This window comes from Belonocnema kinseyi, chromosome 4 (genome assembly GCF_010883055.1).
Source record: "Belonocnema kinseyi isolate 2016_QV_RU_SX_M_011 chromosome 4, B_treatae_v1, whole genome shotgun sequence".
Classification (NCBI taxonomy): domain Eukaryota; kingdom Metazoa; phylum Arthropoda; class Insecta; order Hymenoptera; family Cynipidae; genus Belonocnema; species Belonocnema kinseyi.
Genome location: NC_046660.1, coordinates 75,064,768 through 75,083,522, shown reverse-complemented (window position 1 = coordinate 75,083,522; position 18,755 = coordinate 75,064,768). Strand labels below are relative to the sequence as shown.

At 30.5% G+C, this 18,755-nt stretch overlaps 1 protein-coding gene across 1 annotated transcript in view; it reads right to left on the bottom strand.

Annotated features, from left to right (window-relative positions):
- LOC117171960 overlaps window positions 1-14,473 on the bottom strand; it is a 48,838-nt gene extending 34,365 nt beyond the window's left edge. The window contains exon 1 of the mRNA XM_033359648.1: window positions 14,220-14,473. The gene's annotated coding sequence lies outside the window, so the exon portion shown is untranslated. The remainder of the gene's footprint in view (window positions 1-14,219) is intronic.
- Between the last annotated feature and the right edge of the window lie 4,282 nt (window positions 14,474-18,755).

Sequence of the window (18,755 nt, the reverse complement as noted above, 5' to 3'; positions counted from 1 at the left end):
GTCAAACGATTTCATGATTGAAAAATAAATTAATAATAATCCTTCCATTTATTCATCCACTTGGTCCTATGTTTAATCATTTTTGCTTTGTTTTTGTATCGCTTCATCATTGGCTGGAAGTTGATACTTTTAAACTTTTTGAAAATTAAATTTTTTATATTTTTATTTAAAGTTATAGTTTTGAATCTGCATTTCGAAAATAGTCTCTTTTTTGAGGCTTGAAAACTAAACTTCTATAGATTTAGGATCTTAAATTCGAATTTTTTGTTGAAGATATTTCGCCAAATGCGAAGGCAAATATGCAACAAAATAGTTGAATCTTCATTTAAAAAAAAATCATTCTCAACCGAATATTCAACCAAATAGATCAATTTTCTACCAAATAAGATGAATTTTCCACAAAATTGTGTAATCTTTTATTAGGGCTAATAAATTTTCAAACAAAGGGATACTTTTCAACTACAAACTAAGTAAACTTGAAAGACACGTTTTTTATTTAACAGGATTTAAAAATATTTATATTCTCTTCAAAACTTCTAAAGTTGCCAAATATCTTTTAAACTTAAATTTTTTAATTTTCCCGTAAATCTAAATAAAATTGGTTTATTACCTTTAAATCTTTCAAAAACCTTTGTAAAAATTTGACAATTTTATTTAGAACTCTCAAAAATTGATATTTTGTTTACAATTTTCAGAAATTGTTTTAAATTACTAATTATTTTTGAAAGTGTTTCAAAACTCCTAAATATTCTTTGAAACACTTCGAAACACTTTAAAAACTTTGAGAATTCTCAAATAGCTTTTAAATCAAAATCTAAATAAAAAAATTATTTTACTAAACCCTTTTAAAATGCTTGTGAAACATACGAATTTCTTACCGAAAATATTAACATAACCTATTATTGTTCAAATATTTTAAATATTCTTTGAAATTTAATGAATTTTTATGATTTCTATCAACAATAAATATTTTAAACAGAAATTTGCTTGGTTCAAAATTACTAATTTGGTACGGAAAATTTGTGACACAAATTGTAGTCCTAATGGTTTTTTAGGAGGGATGGGAGAGGATTGTAAACTAGCTTTACACAAATTGTGAAAAACTACAAGAAAAGTCAGAAAAAAAATTAAATGGAAAGGAGGTTTTCAAATTGCGGTGAAAATGCAGAATGCGGTGATCCTTAGGTCGCTCCGTGTCCTCGGGGTGAACAAGAAATTCGTTAAATAGCAAAGTGGGAGAAAAAGCACATTTTTTGGACAAAAGTCGACGGACAGTGCAATTCTTAACGAATTTAAATTTTTCTTTTTTAGAATTGACCATAAGGCTTTCAGGTATAACATTTAATTGTGCCATTTTTATTTTGACTTAACGGAAATTTGTTACTTAACAATAAACTTACAACTTTTTGTTGCTAAACTTTTCCATGATACCATTTCTTCTAAGACTTTAAAAATTTATTAAAAAAGGTCATAAATCAATTTAAAAACTAACTACAAATAGTTTCTTAGTAAGTTAGAGTAAACAGTTTTTTAAAATAATGTTATGAAGAAATTAATTAACAAAAATCATTCTTTCGCGATTTGCAATGATTAGCTCATTTTGACCTATAGCTTTTGTATAAAACATTAAAGATAATGAGGTGCGCTTACAATTAGTTAAGAATAGCTAATAATATCCAATTATTTAAACAATTTTTATAAACAAATACACATTTTGACAATTTTTTGATGAAAAGGCTTGATTTTTTAGCGGAATCAATTTAAAATGTTTTCCCTAAGACTCCTAAGACTCCTAAGACTTCTTGACGATTGGATTTGATTTATTGCAAGTCTAATTGATTTTGGGTCAGGATTTTTTGGTTTTGGGGTTTATATGGTAGATGTAGGGTTTACGCGAACATGTGTATTTGTTTATGAAAATCGTTTAAATAATTATCATTTTCTGTCACTATTAAGAGTATAATAGCATAGATATTTTGCAAGACGCTTCTAATTAATCCCGAAAAAAAATCAAGCCTAATAATAAACAAAAGAATCAAAATACGCATTCGTTTATTAAATTGTTTATAGGCCTTTTCATCAAAAACTTCTCAAAATGTGCATTTATTTATAAAAATAGTTTAAATAATTGGAAATAATTAGCTATTATTAATTTATTCTAAGCGCACATTATTATCTAAAATACGTCATACAAAAGCTATGGGTCAAAATTATCTAATCATTGCAAATCACGAAAAAATGTATTGTGTTAATTAATTTTGTTTATAACATTATTAAAATTTTTTTGATACTTCATCCAATTTATACTTTTTTAAATTATTTTTTACATTGATTTATGACCTTTTTTAATATATTTCAAAGCCTTAGAATAAATGGTACCATGGAAAAGTTTAGCAACAAAAAGTTGTAAGTTTGTTGTTAAGTAACAAATTTCTGTTAAGTCAAAATAAAAATGACAAAATTAAATGTTATACGTAGAATCGTAGCGTCACGCTCAATTCTAAAAAAAAAATCAAAATCCGTTGAGAATTGCACTGTCAGTCGATTGTTGTCCAAAAAATGTGCCTTTTCTCCCACTGTGCGTTGTCGTGTTCAATCCATCGCGAACTTCAACTTCCGATTACGTGTGGCCGTAATACCTAATATTTCTTAAAGAGAATCTTCTTTAGAAAAAAAATATTTTTTTTTTCTTATTAAAAATACCAATTTCCGGTGAAAAACGCTAACATAGTAAAAACTTGTTATATCGTTTAAAATCTGGTCATTATTTGAATTTTAAAATATCAATTCTTTGCGTAAAACGCCAGCTTAACTTAAAATTGGTCAGAAAAAGTAAGACTTTAAAGTCTAACTATTTTTGTTTAAAAAGTCAGTAATCGGTAAAAAAAACGTAAACAAAACTGAAACATAATAAATTTTTGAAGACTTTTTAATCTGATAATTATAAATTAAAAATACCAATTTACAGTATAATGGAAGATTCTAATGTGTGCCCTAAGGGTTTGCATTTTTCTTATAACTGCTAGGCTGGTGTTCGCTCCACAGGCCGCCGAGGCTCTTCCAGAGTGCGAGGCGGGAAACAAACTCGCAAGCCGACAGAGTGGGCTAAGATTTTTAGAAATTGGGTATCTTGATGATGATTTTTGTTCAAAAATGTAAATTTACATTGAAAAAAAACTGAAACAATCTACAATTTTTAGAAATTTTAAATATTTTTGAAAATTTTATCTCTTCATATAATAATTATGCCATAAAAATATTATTATAAACATAAAAAAGCAGGAATGTTTCTCAATTCGCATAGGGATTTTTTTTGTATCATCACTTGTTTTACAAAGGTGGGGTTTAATAAATGTGATTCTCATCGCAGTTTCGTTTGGGTTCGTTATGCCCTTTTTATTAAAAATAACTATTATTAACGACCCTGAAAGTCTTACATAACTAGAATATGATGAAAACTTGTTTGAACTTGACGCTGCAATTTTTTAGATTTATATCATTAACAATCTGACTGTTCATAAGAAATCTTTCGCGCGCATGTTGTCCGAATCATGATTGCTAGCTAATTAAATATTGAAATATTATCTCAGCAATTTAAAAACAATGAAAAAATTAACTTGACCGCTCTTACTTTCTCGTAAATAGTAGATAGAACCTAAATGAAAGAGCGTGCAACTACATTGCTTTTACGTATGGAAGATGTCAAGGGTCGAAACCACAAATGCAAATCATTTTGCATAATTTAGAATCAACTTACGCGCTGCCAACCGTCGACTCGAGCTTTCCGAGGCAACAAGACTAATGATTACTTTACACTTGCGTGGCTCTTTAGCCTACAATTTCAAATAGACAAATTGCACCTTTGTAACACTGTGGAGTAAACTTCGGTACTAATTTAATTATAATAATAAAGCGTACGATTGAACACCAAACCATGTATTAATCTAAGATTTCGAACCTACTATGAAGGACAGAAAACTAAAAGGAGAATCTGTTTATAGTTACCAAAATAAGTACACTAGATACGCGGTTTAGGGCCCCATGATTAAAAAATATTTTTTACTACGGAAAAATCCAACCGAAATGATCCAGACGGCCCTGAATGTTTACGTTTGGATTCCCTTAAGTGAGTGACCAAGCTATTTGCAGGCAAACACAACACTGGGCTCAAACCGAGGGTTTGGTGTATCTGAGAGTTCGTTATACAAAAAAAAGACGTTTTAGTAAATTTATTATTCACTCAACCGTAATGACCACCTTTTATTCCAGAAAATAGGGGTGATAGTAGCATATATTTCACGTAAACCGCATTTGTGAGGCTTAACTAGAATTTTTGAGGCGAAAGTAAAATTTTCGGGGCAAGAGTATAATTTTCGGGGCGAAATTAAAATGACCCAAAAGAAAGTAAAACTTGCGTCACGAAAGTAAAATTTGCTGGGCGAAAGTACAATTAGTGGGGCGACAGTAAAATTTGCGATGCGAATGTAAAAATGAGTCAATCAGCATTTGAGCCTCAGACAAAGCTAGAGAAAAATGTGTTGGACCCTGTTTTCAGGGCCAAAAGGTAGGCACGGTCGACTGGAATAAAATTGTACATGCAACACGGGCAGAAATTAGACTTTTGCCTCGGGCAATTACTGCCCGCGGGAAAAATCTGTCGCCTCTTGCAACATAATGTAGTATTTATTCAGATTCGTCAAAATTAGAGTTGAGCTTGAAAATTTCTCTTTATAATTAGCCATAGAATACGAATTCAAAATGACTTTCAAAATTTAAGCCTCATAAGTCTGTTTTATAGGGTTCCAAAAATATCCCATAAATGAAAAATTGGGTTTTGGGAGTTTATTGGGTTCGTTATTATTTTTTATGGTTTTCTTTTATTACAAATTGTTTCTGATGTATACAATATTACTTTTATTGTCAGTAATATGTTAGTGCAATTTATTTTTGATTTTTCAACTTTCTTTTAACGTTTTCGATAGAGAAAAGGAATAATTAATTAAAGTCGATAAACATAATTGTTTAAAGGAATTATTATTGTTCATAAATATCTTATCCTTTAGTAATGCTCCACTTTTTGTTTAGTAAATAATACTTAATGCAAGTCATTTATCGCGATCTTCTGTCAGAGAAATGCTAGACAGTTGCGGTTTTTCTTGAATTTGCAGCTTTTCTTTAACTTCTTAATCATGGACAAATAACACAGGCCCACAAAAAAATGGGCTGTGTGAGAGATCAGAGTGTAGTACCTTTACGTAACTTTGGGGCGCTGAACACAAAACTAACATTAGTTTTTCCCCAGCACGTGTAGATTTTTTCCTAGACGAGGAAAAATCCTTAGTAATTCAACTTTTCTGGGTATAAATTACCCTTGGTATTAAAATCATCTGGAAACAGATCAGTTATGATATTTTTATGTAGTTTGGGGCACCAAATAAGACTCTGAAACTAGTTTCTCTCTAAGACATCGGGGTTTCTTCTAGACGCGGAAATTTCCTAGCATGATACATTTATATTTTTGGGTTTTAGGTACGGATTTTGCATTAGTTTTCCCCAAGCTAATCAAAGTTTTCCCCTAGATGCGGATATTTCTCTAGAAAATCACCTTTCTCTTATATGAAATTCCCCTTGATATTAAAATCGTCTGTAAACAGGTGAGAGCATGATATATTTATGTATTCTGGTGCTCTCAGTATGATTCTAACAATGGTTTCCTCCAATCCCTTCAGGGTTTCCCCTTGGACGAGTAAAATTTCGGAAAAGATTAGCGTTTTCCGGCATGAAATTACCTTTGGTTTTGAAATCGTTTGGAAATAGGTCGAGCATTGCATCTTTATGTATTTTGGTGCGCTGAATAGAAATCTGACATCAGTTTCCTCTCCGTACCTCAGGTTTTCTCCCTGGATGTAGTAATTTCCTTAGAAAAACAAGTTTTTCGTATAGGGAGTTACCCTGTTTACTTAATTAATGTGAAAAGCGATCCGAATACCATATCATGATGTATTTTGGGGCAGGTTTTCGTGTACTAAATTACTAGGTGTGAATTAATTTGGAAATCGGGCTGAATATAGTATCTTTTTATATTTTATATGCTGAATACGAATCTGGACTCCGATTTTCGCTAACCCTCTAAGGTTTCCTCTAGATCCAAAAAACTCCCATTAGCCTGAGAAAATTTAGAGCTGATAAACGAACGATTTTCTGATCGCGGGCTAAGAATATCTGACGATTCTTAAACTTTGAAGAGAAAAACCTGTTTCTCGTAAATTTCAAATGGTACAGTTGCAGCTGAAAAAGCACTACTGTTAGTTGAATCTGCTACCTTGGAGGATGTTAGAGTAGATGACAACAGCCCTGCAAAGGGATGTGTAGAATGATTCGTTTTCCAGTCCACTAAGGTAATAGCCTCCAGCGTTGTCCGGCGCGCAGCCCTGCAGGGGCATTGGGGTGCGTGGATGAAGCCAAGGTGTATCCGACGTCGAGTTGACTATGTCCTCGTCAAAGACGGAAAGCCCTTATACTTAGACCTAGGGATTATAAGGGTTATCACCTTTAGGAGGGTGGACTCACTTGCAATCGGCACAGGATCCCCATTGTGCAGGATTTTTCATACTCTCATGGATCCAACAAAACAAAAGTTAAAATCACCATTGAACAATGAAGTGCTCCCGAATGCCTTCCACAAATTGATAGCGAGCGTCCATCGTTTTGCTACATTTGTGGTGAGTATAAAATGAAGGGCAAAGACATTCTTCAGACAAGATGAAAGGTATTTATAGTAATTTCTTTGGTTTTCAGGTGACTCATCAAGAAATGGAATAAGTCCCCGCATTTAATATGTAGTACTTGTAGTATTTCGTTGAACCGATGGAATGAAAAAGAGGTTGATCAAAACTAAAATTCAAGAATCCTATAAGATGGGGATAACCGAAAGGCGAGGAAAATTGCTATTTCTGTATGACGTATGTTGCAGGATTCAATAGTCGCAATATTTTTCAAATAGTTCACGCAAATATTTCTAGCGTAATAAAGCCGACGCTTCTATCTGATGATGCTGAGAATGTAGTAGAAGTTGTATCTAAAATCATTGCATCTATCAGTGGAGTGAAAAGTGAAGACTATTCAGAACAAGAGTACGAGAGATGTTACGAAACGGATGGTGTAACAAATTCCGTAGATGATGAGGATTACATTTCATCTAAGTCTTATGTACCACTAACCTTCTCACAATAAAAACTTAATGATTTCATTAGGGATTTAGGGTTATAGAAAAGTAGAGCCGAGTTACTAGCCTCAAGGTTGAGAAAGAAGAACTTGCTATCTAGCAAAACGAAAGTCTCTTTTTAGCGAGATAGAGATACGAAATTTAAGAATATTTCTCGCGGGATGCAGGTCTATTTTATTGTATCGATATAAAGGCTTGATAAATAAACTAAAGACAAATTCGTACAGAGGTAAAGAATGGAGGCTGTTTCTAAATTCATCAAAACTTAGTCTGAAGGCAGAGTTGCTCCATTATACGAACGAATATGTACCGATACCAGTAGCGCACTCAACAGTATTGAAAGAAGAATATGTTAATATTGACGTAGTCCTGAAGAAAATTAGGTACAAAGAGCATAACTGACAAATTTGTGGGATCTCAAGATTCCATCTATGATTATTGGACAACGATCGGGCTATACTAAATTCCTATGCTCTTTATGTCTCTGGGATAGTAGAGATAGGAAAACTCATTATAAGCCGATTGATTGGACACCAATATCAGAGTTGGTTCCAGACTCACACAATCTGATAAACGAACCACTTGTCGATCCTGCAAAAGGCCTTTTGCCGCCCCTTCATATAAAGCTTGAATTGTTGAAATAATTTGTTAAAGCGCTAGCCAAAGACGGTCAATGCTTAGCTTATTTAGATCATAAATTTCCTGCTATTTCGGAAAATAAACTGAAAGAAGGTATCAGAATATCAAGACAGAGGAGCGTTGGTATCAAGGACGATGGGATGAGCATATGATGCCAGACTTCTGCTGGATATTGAAAAGAGATTGAAAGAGAAAAGGCACAAAGAGAAGAAGAAAACCACTCGCTTGATATGACAGCGATAAGCGTGTGCGTAAGACCAGAAAAACAATATAATAAAATTATAATTCTAGTATGGAAACCTGAAAAACACATGTTAAACGTACTTTCAGTGTGACAATCGATAAAAAAACATGTTGAAGTAGACTTAGTCCCCTCCTTTCAAATTCTGCTGGAGCATCTAGAGCTAATGAAGGATAAATCAGATTCGATTCACTGCTATTAAGACCTGGCTACATTATATATATGATGTTCAATGTAATAAAGGTGACGTCATACCCGCGAGAATTCCATACATAGGAAATTCACCTATCTAGGGGAAAAGCCTGACCTGCTCAGAAAGAAGCGAATTCAGATTCGCATTCAGAACACTAGAATACATCAAGATATGATTTTCGGGTCACCTTCCAGATGAATTTAATACCAAGAGTATTCCATGTATAAAAAAGCTGATTTTCTAGAGAATTTTTCGCGTCTAGTATAAAACACTGACGGGATGAGGGTAAACTAATGTCATATTCATATTTAGATAACCAGAATACATAAAGCTATTATGCTCTAAACTTTTTACAGATGATTTCAAAAACAAGGACTACTTTATACACGAAACAGCTGATTTTCTAAAGAATCTTCCGCGTCTAGGGGAGACTCCTCCGTGATAGCGAGAAACTAGTCTCATATTCGTATTCTCGCACCAAAATACTTAAAACAACATGCCTGATCTTTTTTCAGAAGATTTCAATAAAAAGGGTTATTTCATACCCGACAATGCTTGGTTTATAAGAAAATTTCCGCGTATAGGGGAGAATCATGACTTTCTCTCGAAAAACAGATGTCAGATTTGTGTTCAGCGCCCCAAAATACATAAAAATATCATGGCTGATCATTTTCCAGACGATTAGAATAACAAGGGTTATTTCATACCCGACAAATTTTATAGGGAATTTTCGTCCTCTAGGGGAAAACCCCGATGTGCTGGATAGAAAGTAGTCTGAGACTCGTATTCAGCGCCCCAAAATGCATAAAAATATCGTACCTGTTCTATTTCCAGGTGATTTTACGAACAAGGGTAATTTATACACAGAAAAGTTGATTTACTAGGGAATTTTCTCCGTCTAGGGACAAATCCTGACGTGGTGGGGAAAAATTGATGTCAGATTCGTGTTCGGCGCCCCAAAATACGTAAAAGCACCATACTCTGATCTCTCGAACAAACCACTTTTTTGTGGGCATGTGTAATTAATGAACATAAACAAAAATGATTTTTTGAATAGTAGTATTCAATTTTTTGTTTTAAATTGAGTATTTTTCTCTTTTCTTATTGCTTAAAAAATGGATTTAAGCAAAAAGACTATTAATAACCACTAATTAAAATATCGGGTTCTATTTTGGAAAAATACATTCACAAAAAAGAAAGAGATTGATTATAAAATAAATTTTTTTGAGATAATTTATTATTTATTCATAAATAGAAAGTCAAGGTTAAGTTAAAGGTTTCAGAAAAACCCGCAAGCATTGAGAATTAAAATAAAAGAAGATAGACAGAATAAATAACCAATTCTTCAAACAATTATCTTTTTTCGATAAGTTGCATTAATTATGACCTCCCTTGAAAGTATATATCGATAAAAAATTAGAAATTACGAGAAAAAATTGCAAGTTCACAGCATTATTCGAAGAGAATATTATTAAAAATAATAATAAATTGTTTATAAAATTTTGATTTTTAACCTATTATTAATTATTGCTTTACTCTAATTGAAAGTTTGTCAAAAAGTGAAAGGTTTTTAAAAAACCGCAACTTTTTAGCGTTTTTTATTTTTAATACATTATTTTTGTTAATAGCAAAAATTAATTATTTAAGGAATTATTTTTTTAATTTTAATGATTTCGTGTCTCCGAATAAGAAGTTGTAAGGGAATTGAAAAAATCAGAAAAAATCGCAGCTTTTTAATTCTATTCCACGAGAAAATTTCTGTAGAAAATAGTACATTGCTTAAACAATTTATTGCAATAAGTACACAGCAATAGAAAGCAATTTTTTACGCACTAGAAACAATTTTTACTGAAATAAACGGAAAAACAAAAAATTAACGCTTAAAACTCGCAAATCTGATTTTTGACTTATGGGGTTTTTATTAGACCCTGAAAACAGACTGATCGGGATAATTTAAATGGTAATTTATTTTGAACACCCATTATAAACACGTCTTCTATACACCTTATATAATTAACTTGAAGCACAATTTACAAAATTCTCTTTTTTTCCTATGGGAAATACGTGTTAAACTTGGTCGGACTTGTTGGACCCCTAAATAACATTAAAAAAATTTTTTTTTTGTGCACTTGAAAAAATATGTGGAGGGAGATCAACGACAATTCTAGACAAAAGTTTGAACCACCGTATTAGACATGAATTGAGTTTCAAAAAATTCCGTATTATTTTATGTGAAAGAGGAGACATAAATGAAAATGAGTCTTATAATTGATTTTCCTTATTTCTCCTAAATTTCGAAATTGGGATGTACTATTTTCTGAATATTTTTAACGAAAATTCTCAAACTTTGGCTATCAAACGTAAATTCAAATTATTTAGAAATAAATAATATGATTGGTTTCGTCAAAAAACAAAAAATAAATGGTCTGAATATAAAATGTATTCTCTGAAAATGTGAACCTCTTCATAAAAAGTAAAAACTTCAACATTATATTTTATTCATAATGTGGAGGATATTCTATTTGAAGCTTTTTACTCACGCCACCTACTCCCTTACAGATTTTCCGAAGTTTCATAATACTTTTAAACATTAGGGCAACCCCTCCAGCAAAAATGAGTAAGACTTAAAATCTTCAAATAAAAAAATGCGAGTTGCCAATGTTTTCAATTTCTGAAAATGTTAATTTGTAATTTTTTTCACGCAAATTTGTATTTTAAGACGAAAATCACTATCAAGATTTTCAATTTTGAATATTTTCAGGTTATGTTAGTGTTTACAACAACAATTGTCATTTAAAAACAAAAAACATAATTGAAATAAGATTTAGAAGCATTAAATATGTTTGGATAATGCTAGTGTCTTTTTATTGGTATATTTAACTGAAGAAAATAGACTTCGAAGAAGATTTACAACTTTCCACAATTTGAGATTATATACATTATATTTAGATAATTGAATACGATTACCCTTTTCAGAGAGTACCAATAATAATTCTACAAAACCAAAATTCGAATTTCAACATTGACGTAAGTAAATATTGTAAGCTGTGAAAAGTGCAAATTTCAATTAAGTTTTCTTTTTATTGCATTCTCATGATTCATGATTGTGAAAGTATTAGAATTGTCCGAAATTTGAAACCACACCTTTTCAACGGATCTCGTCGTTTTAAGACCCCCTGAATCCGAAAATCAAGTTTCTACGATTGCGCCTGTCTGTCCGTCCGTCGGTAAACACGATAACTCTTGTAAAAATAAGCTGATCAACTCGACCGTTGGCACACTTTTCTTAGGTCCTAAAATAAAGAAAAAGTTCGTTTACCAGCTATTTGAGATAAAAATGCAAAAAGTAAGAACATTTTCAAAATTTTTTTGACTATTTTTTTGAAGAATAAAGAATTTTATGTACGGGTGTTAGTAGTACTCAGAAAATCAACCAATATATTTTATGCCTTTTTTCAATGAAATTAAATTGATAAAAGTTATAGCATTTATAAGATTTGAAAAATCAACCAAAAATCAAAATTTTAGCCAAAAAAATACGATATGACAAAAAGTCAAGATAAGGAAAACTTTGATTTTTGAAAGCCCTACAAGATGATCTTAACAGCTTTTTGGATTTTCTTGAAAAATTCAAATTTTTATGGTACAAAAAATATTGAGATCGACTTTTGGGTCAAACTATGCAAAATATTAGAAAAAAGATAAATGAACAAAAATTGTGATGCTGAAAAAAATCTAAAAATTGTTTAATAATCACTTTATGATAGGACGCGTAGGTTTTGCTTTATTCAGGAAAAAATAATATAGAAAATTAAAAATAAACCTTTGAAAAAACAACGCACGTCATGAAAAAAACGATCTGATAAAAATTGTTTGCCCGAAAAATTCTAGAAATTTGTTTCATACACTTTTTGATAGGATGCATATTATTGGTGTTAATAATAAAAATGTCATTAAAAATAAAAATGAAATTTTTTTTCAAAAACGGCCAAAGGTACGAAAGCAAATTGATAGACGAAAGTTGTTACCCAAAAAAGAGATACGAATTTGTTATAATTTATTACATTTCTCATCATACATGATTAAAAAAGTATTGGAATGGGCCGACATTTGGCACAATGACATTCAAATTTTGAACCAAAAGACACAAAATACAGAAAAAAGGCTTTAAGAGAAATTATATCTTTCGAAAAATCCGACAAAACGTCTACTAACGACTTTTCAATAGGACTCGACATTTTGTTTTTACTTATCGAAAGTAGTATGCGGGAAATCGAAAATTCCAATATTACGCGAAATAGAGAATAATGCCTGACTTAAATTAAATTCTTACTATTTTATATTGCAACACTTATTTAATAATAATTCTCCATGTGAACAAAAAATATTGCGTCCTTTAAAAATAATTGTGACGAATTATAAATTAAAAAAAAAATTGACAAGTTTAATTACTTGATTTAATAATATCAATTAAACATTTACATTACTATTAATTTTCATTAAAAAATAGTTTATTGCTTATTTTTGATAACATACTTACTCTATATATTTTTCTGAAATAAAAAATTTTTCTTATAGTTCAACACTTTTGGTCAATTATTTTCAAACTGAACGAAAAAGATTGCGATCTTTAAAGACCATTGCAATCAATTCAAACTGTTTTCAAATATATTGATCACAATTTTAATAAAATATTTTATTAGTAGTTTTGATAATTCATGTTACCAATATTTTGCGTTTCAAAAGAAGTTTGATTGCATATTTTACACATCTCTCGTGTAAATGTTAATTTTTTTATCGTGCAAAACACAACTGCTCATTATTTTTACATTGAACAAACAAGATTGTAATCTTCAAAAACAATCGTAACGAATTGAAAATTTTTTCTAATTTTTTTATAGCAACTCTAATGAAGTATTCGATTAATATTATTAAAAATTCACGTTACTAATAATTTGAGTTTTTAGAAAATCTTTTAATTGCATATTTTTGCTCATTGTCTCGTTAAAATTTTTTATATAGTGCAACAATTTATTGTCAATTTTTTCAGTGTGAACAAAAAATGTTCTAATTTTCAAAAAGAATTGTAATTATTAAAAAATATCAATTAAACAAAATTGAACACCTTTCAAAACTCTTGATTATCTTAGTGCTTTTTGTCGAAATTGAAATCTTTTATTTTAAAAAACTTGCAGCAAAAGAATATTTAGACGGATTTTAGCAACTTTATGTTGTGCTAGTGTTTCACATAAAAATTGGGAATTTAAAAGAAAAGTGATTTTAATTTGAACAAGATTTAGAATCTTTTAACTATTTTAGAGCGTATTAGTGTTTTTCTTCATAAATTTGTTTTTAAATTGAAAAAATATATATTTCAAAGAAGAAAAATTTGAAGAGTCTCAGGTTACATGGAGTACTTTTCGTGGGTAATTGGTATTTTTCAAATAAAATGGAAAATCTTGGTTACCTATTTATTATATATAAAGATTATGAACTTAGGACATCAAATTTAAAAAATATTGTACTTACTTTTCTATTACTTCAGATAATAAATACTATTAAAGTCAAAATTGTTGTATTAATATTAATTTTGAATTTTTATTGAAAAATTCCATAAGAGAAAATAAATAATGATTGCGCTTGCTCATGTATAATAATAAACCCCCCTTTTATATTTTTCCACAAAAAATGCGTGATATTCAATAACAAAAATAGAATAAACTATATTTGAACAAAAAAATCGTATGACGGGGATTAACATCTTTTAATTTTTTTCAAATAAAGTCCTTACCGCAAACAGAAATATTATCTACATAATAACATTCTTTCATTCTGAATATAAAAAATGAACAAAAAATTACTTCAAATTCTCCTGTTTTAAATGCATAATATACCAAATAAGTTTTTAAATTAATTCTTACCACAAAAATCCTGTGATTTTAATTCGGTCAAGCGTAACACATCGCTGACGCAACAACACCAGTAACTTGAAATTTAAAATACGTTCTGCTGACTTTTAAAAACATGTTTTATTTATCATTTCAATATTTTGAGAAAATACTTAATGCACTATCTATTAGAAGTTCTTTTAAATTGTACTCAATCATACACTTTTAACTATAGACTGAAATTCACTCTCTTAGAAAAATAACTGATCCAGTGAAGATTAGGTAGAGGCAGTTGTCAGGTTGCACAATTTGTAAATTGGAAGGGGATTCCCAGGGTCAGTGAGACTCGATCTTTTTTGCACTTATTGATGACTAATCCTTATAATGATGCATCTATGTGACTACTAATATTCTGTTTTTTGCTTGATAGTTTGTTAGAGAAAATATGAAGTGGCGTATCAGTTTTAAAAAACAAATACGTCAAATAGAAAAAAAACAGGAAAAAATGAATGGATATTCATTTTTCATAGAAATTTACGACCGAGACTAACAGATATATAGATTTGTAGGAATTTTTAATTTATAATTTGTTGAATCAGAAACTCGTCTGAAATGGATTTTTTCAATAAGATTTCCAGCTTAGGAATGTATAACCCTGGAATATAATATGCTTGGGTTTGGGAGGAAAATATTCTTATTTTCAGGATTTTTTTGGCATATTTTTTCCAATAATATCCTATTTGAGAATAATTTTTACATGAATACGTATCAAAATAAACCTAGCTCATTTACTTATAGCTTTACTTTACTTTACGTTACTTTACTTTACGCCAGCTTACTTGACTTCACTTAACTCTTTACTTTGTTTTACTTTAAATATAATTCCTGGATATATTTCAATATAATTAGACCCCAAAAGTATGAAAATAATTTTTTTAATGTCCGCGTATGTGTGTCTTACTTTCTTCTTTTAGCCATATCTCGAAAAGTTAAATAGACAGGTTCATGCAATTTTGAAGAATTTGAAATTCTAGGAAAAGTTTTCTTATTGCCTAATTACGGTCTTACGGTCCAATTTAAAATAAACAAAAAATAATTTTAGTTGTTTAAAACATCGTTATATTTTTAACATTTCGGCTTTCAGTGCGAGCCTTAAGTAGGAAAAAATTCTTTCTATAAAGTACAAAGTGTTTTTCTTTTTATATACAATTAATAGCAAACTTAATTATGATAACCAATATGAAAAATAAAAACCTCTTTTTGTTATTACCTGTCATTTAAATACATAGTAAAAAGTTACATTTAATTGTAAAAAAACTTTCGAAAAATTAATGTTCAATAATCTTAAACGAGTTCAAAAACATGCGAGTCATTTTTGAAATTTGGAACCTCTATAAGAGAGGCTCCGAAACAATCAAAAACTACATTTGTTTATATTTAATTAAGGCATCATATAAATACCATGACGAAATAAAGCAAGCTACTGACTTGAACATTTCTATTGAATGGGTAATGAACAGGTCGAATTTTCAGATAACCACGTATGAAAAATAGCGTGCCAAATCTCAAAGGATTTACAATTTTGAATTGAATTTAGTTTATAAAATTTTTTATGTGTATATATATATTAAGTTTAATGTAAAATGCATTGATATATCTGGTTTATATTTAATATTTCAATCTGAAGATTAATTGAAGTTTTATTAAATTTTTTTATAAAAACAGATTCAATTATTCGACGTTTATAAGTGTATTGTTTCCTCGATAAAATTTAAATGTTAGTCTTCTGCCAGTGTCACCGATGTCAAATATATTGAAACCAGTGCATTTTATTAAGTATACGACACCTGATAAATTTTCATTATTGACAATAGCCCGTGCAGAAATTGCCCAACTTATTCCCGAGTTAAGATCTGGGCCCGAGCGGATTTTCCACATGTGGGCGCAAGGGGGCAAGATGGTGTGGCTCGCATCAGAACAACGTCGGGTCGGGTTGCGTCAAACAAAACTATGTCAAGTTTTCTATTATCGTCGTGATATTGTTTTTTTTCATTGAAAATAAAATGCCAAAAGCAAATAGTAGATTGCGAGTTCGGAATCACAGAATTGTTGGTGAGATTTTTTTATATCCGCAATGAAGGCAAAGGTAAGCTTTAATTCGCTAGAATCAACATCACATTTCATTTTTAGCTTCTGAAGATTTTCAGCAATGTATTTGAGAAAGCGTCATTATTTTGAACGCATTAACTATTTATGTGAATACAAAAATGTTTTCCAGCATTTAAAAATGTTGTATTTTGTGACTGTTATTGTGAACATAGAAATTACCTTATACCAAATGTATGAATTTCCGGATTAGTAACATTATAGATTAAATGCTTTTTATATTTTCTCGAAACATAACCTCACTTTTTAAAACTTACTTTACATGTACCATGTGCATTAATCAAAGAAAAATTATTTCAACGGAATATTAAGAAGACTCAAAAATATTTATAAGTGAAATTCATTTATTTGTGTGTGTGTGTGTGTAACAGCTCTAAATTTGAACATTGTTTGGCAAAGCATAATAGTTTTCTTCGAAATAAAAACTCTTATCGATAAATTTAAGCAATACAAATAGATAATGTAATGTAGAATTTTGAAAATGAGATATAATGTATACTGATATATAATATGTAGAATATTGAAAAATTGAAGTTTTGTAAATTACAAAGTTGAAAAAATAATAATATAAAAACTTTTCAAATTTTACTAATTATAACAATAAAAAATTAAGAAGCCATATATGGGCCAGATCGGGCACCCATTTTGTATGCGCATATCTGGGCCCTCTTGGGTAGAGCGTTTCATTTACGGTTTGCCGCTAGAATATGACCCTAACGGGCCCACATTTTTCCCCATCGGGGTATTTTTCCTCTGAAGTGTTTGAAAATTAGACCTGTTCATTATCGTTAATTTAGTATTATCTGTTAGCATATATGTTAATGTCAGTGTCCAGTTCAGTGCTTTGTTTTGTTTCGTCATGATATTTATATGCTGTATTAACTAAATATAAAGATTATACCATTCACAATTACATGTAACTTTTGACTACGTATTTAAATCACAGGTAACAAGAAAAATAAGTTTTTATATTTCTAATTGGTTATTATAATTTAGTTTTTAATTGGTTGCATATAAACAGAAGAGCGCTTTGTATTTTAGAAAAGGAATTTTTTCCTAATAAAGGCCCGCAGTGAGAGCCGAAACGTTGAAAATAGACCGATTTTTGTACAACTACAATAATTTTTTTTTTTTTTCAAATTGGACTTTAAGACCGAAATGAGGTAATAAGGAAACTTTTCTTAAAATTTAGGTATTTTGAAGAATTTTATCTCTGACTCATATCTAGGTTGGCAATAATTCTTAGATAGATCAGATATTTAGACGGTCTTCTTTTTTTGTGTTTTGAGATTTCAAAAACAAAATTTTTTGATATTCAACATACATCAATACGATATGTAGCGTATTTGTTCATGTCTTTGGGATGCATCAATCGACCTATAGTTGAACCTTTTTATGACCTACGAGCACTGGTTTATAAATTTCGAAAAAACTTGAGTATTCTATTTATATGAGAAAAACTTTGTTCATATTAAGAATGTTCCTTTACTTTATCTGACAGATTTGTTCGTGCCTTTAAGACAGGTCAAAACCCCTATTTACGAACCTTGTATGATCTCTTATAATGTAGCAATACCGATTTATTTATTTTAAGAAATATTGTTTATTTTGTTGATCTGACAACTTCTTCAATGGTGAGAAGAAAACAGTAACATACACGATATAATTGTCTGCGGCTATGAGACGCATCAATTGCCCAAATTAAGCATCTTTCCTGAGCTAACCAATATAGTTATTAAATTTGTTGACAAAAATATTATCCTTGCTTATAATTTTTTTTATATTGACAGTATAACAGTACGCCAAACTCTCGCTTTCAGTCACCCCGTTCTCAGCGTTCCTAAAACTGCTGGCTCACGCAGTTTCTCAGGCGATTAGAGAGAGAGAGAGAGAGAGAGAGAGCGGTTGCGAAATTATATTATTATTATTATTATTACACAATTAATCTATTTCCCTTTCGGGGTAGGCGTGACTCACTCGGTAGGGGAAAGGGGTAGTGTGTGGAAGGGATAGAAATTTTTTCAGATTGATCTAGAATTCTTGTGCTATTTAAGTAAATAATACGTTCGTTCCGCAACACTGCTCCGACCCAGGTTGCTGATCAATCTCTCTAGCAATCACCCCAAGCGAAGAACCTCACGAAGTCGTTATGTAAGGTTCCCCACTTGGGTCCATTAATAGCCAAGGTCTTTGTTTCAGGCGTCATTCACTCTACTGACACTCCTTTTATTAACTATTTGCCGCCATACTTTCCTGTCCCGGCATACTTCTCTAGCTTCTTTTGTATCTATGCATTTTTTAATGCAGGCTCTCGTGTTTCTGTGACTTCTTATGTCTCTTCTAACTAGGGTCTCATTCACACATTCTAACCATTCTTTCCGCGGTCTACCTCTGGGCACGCTG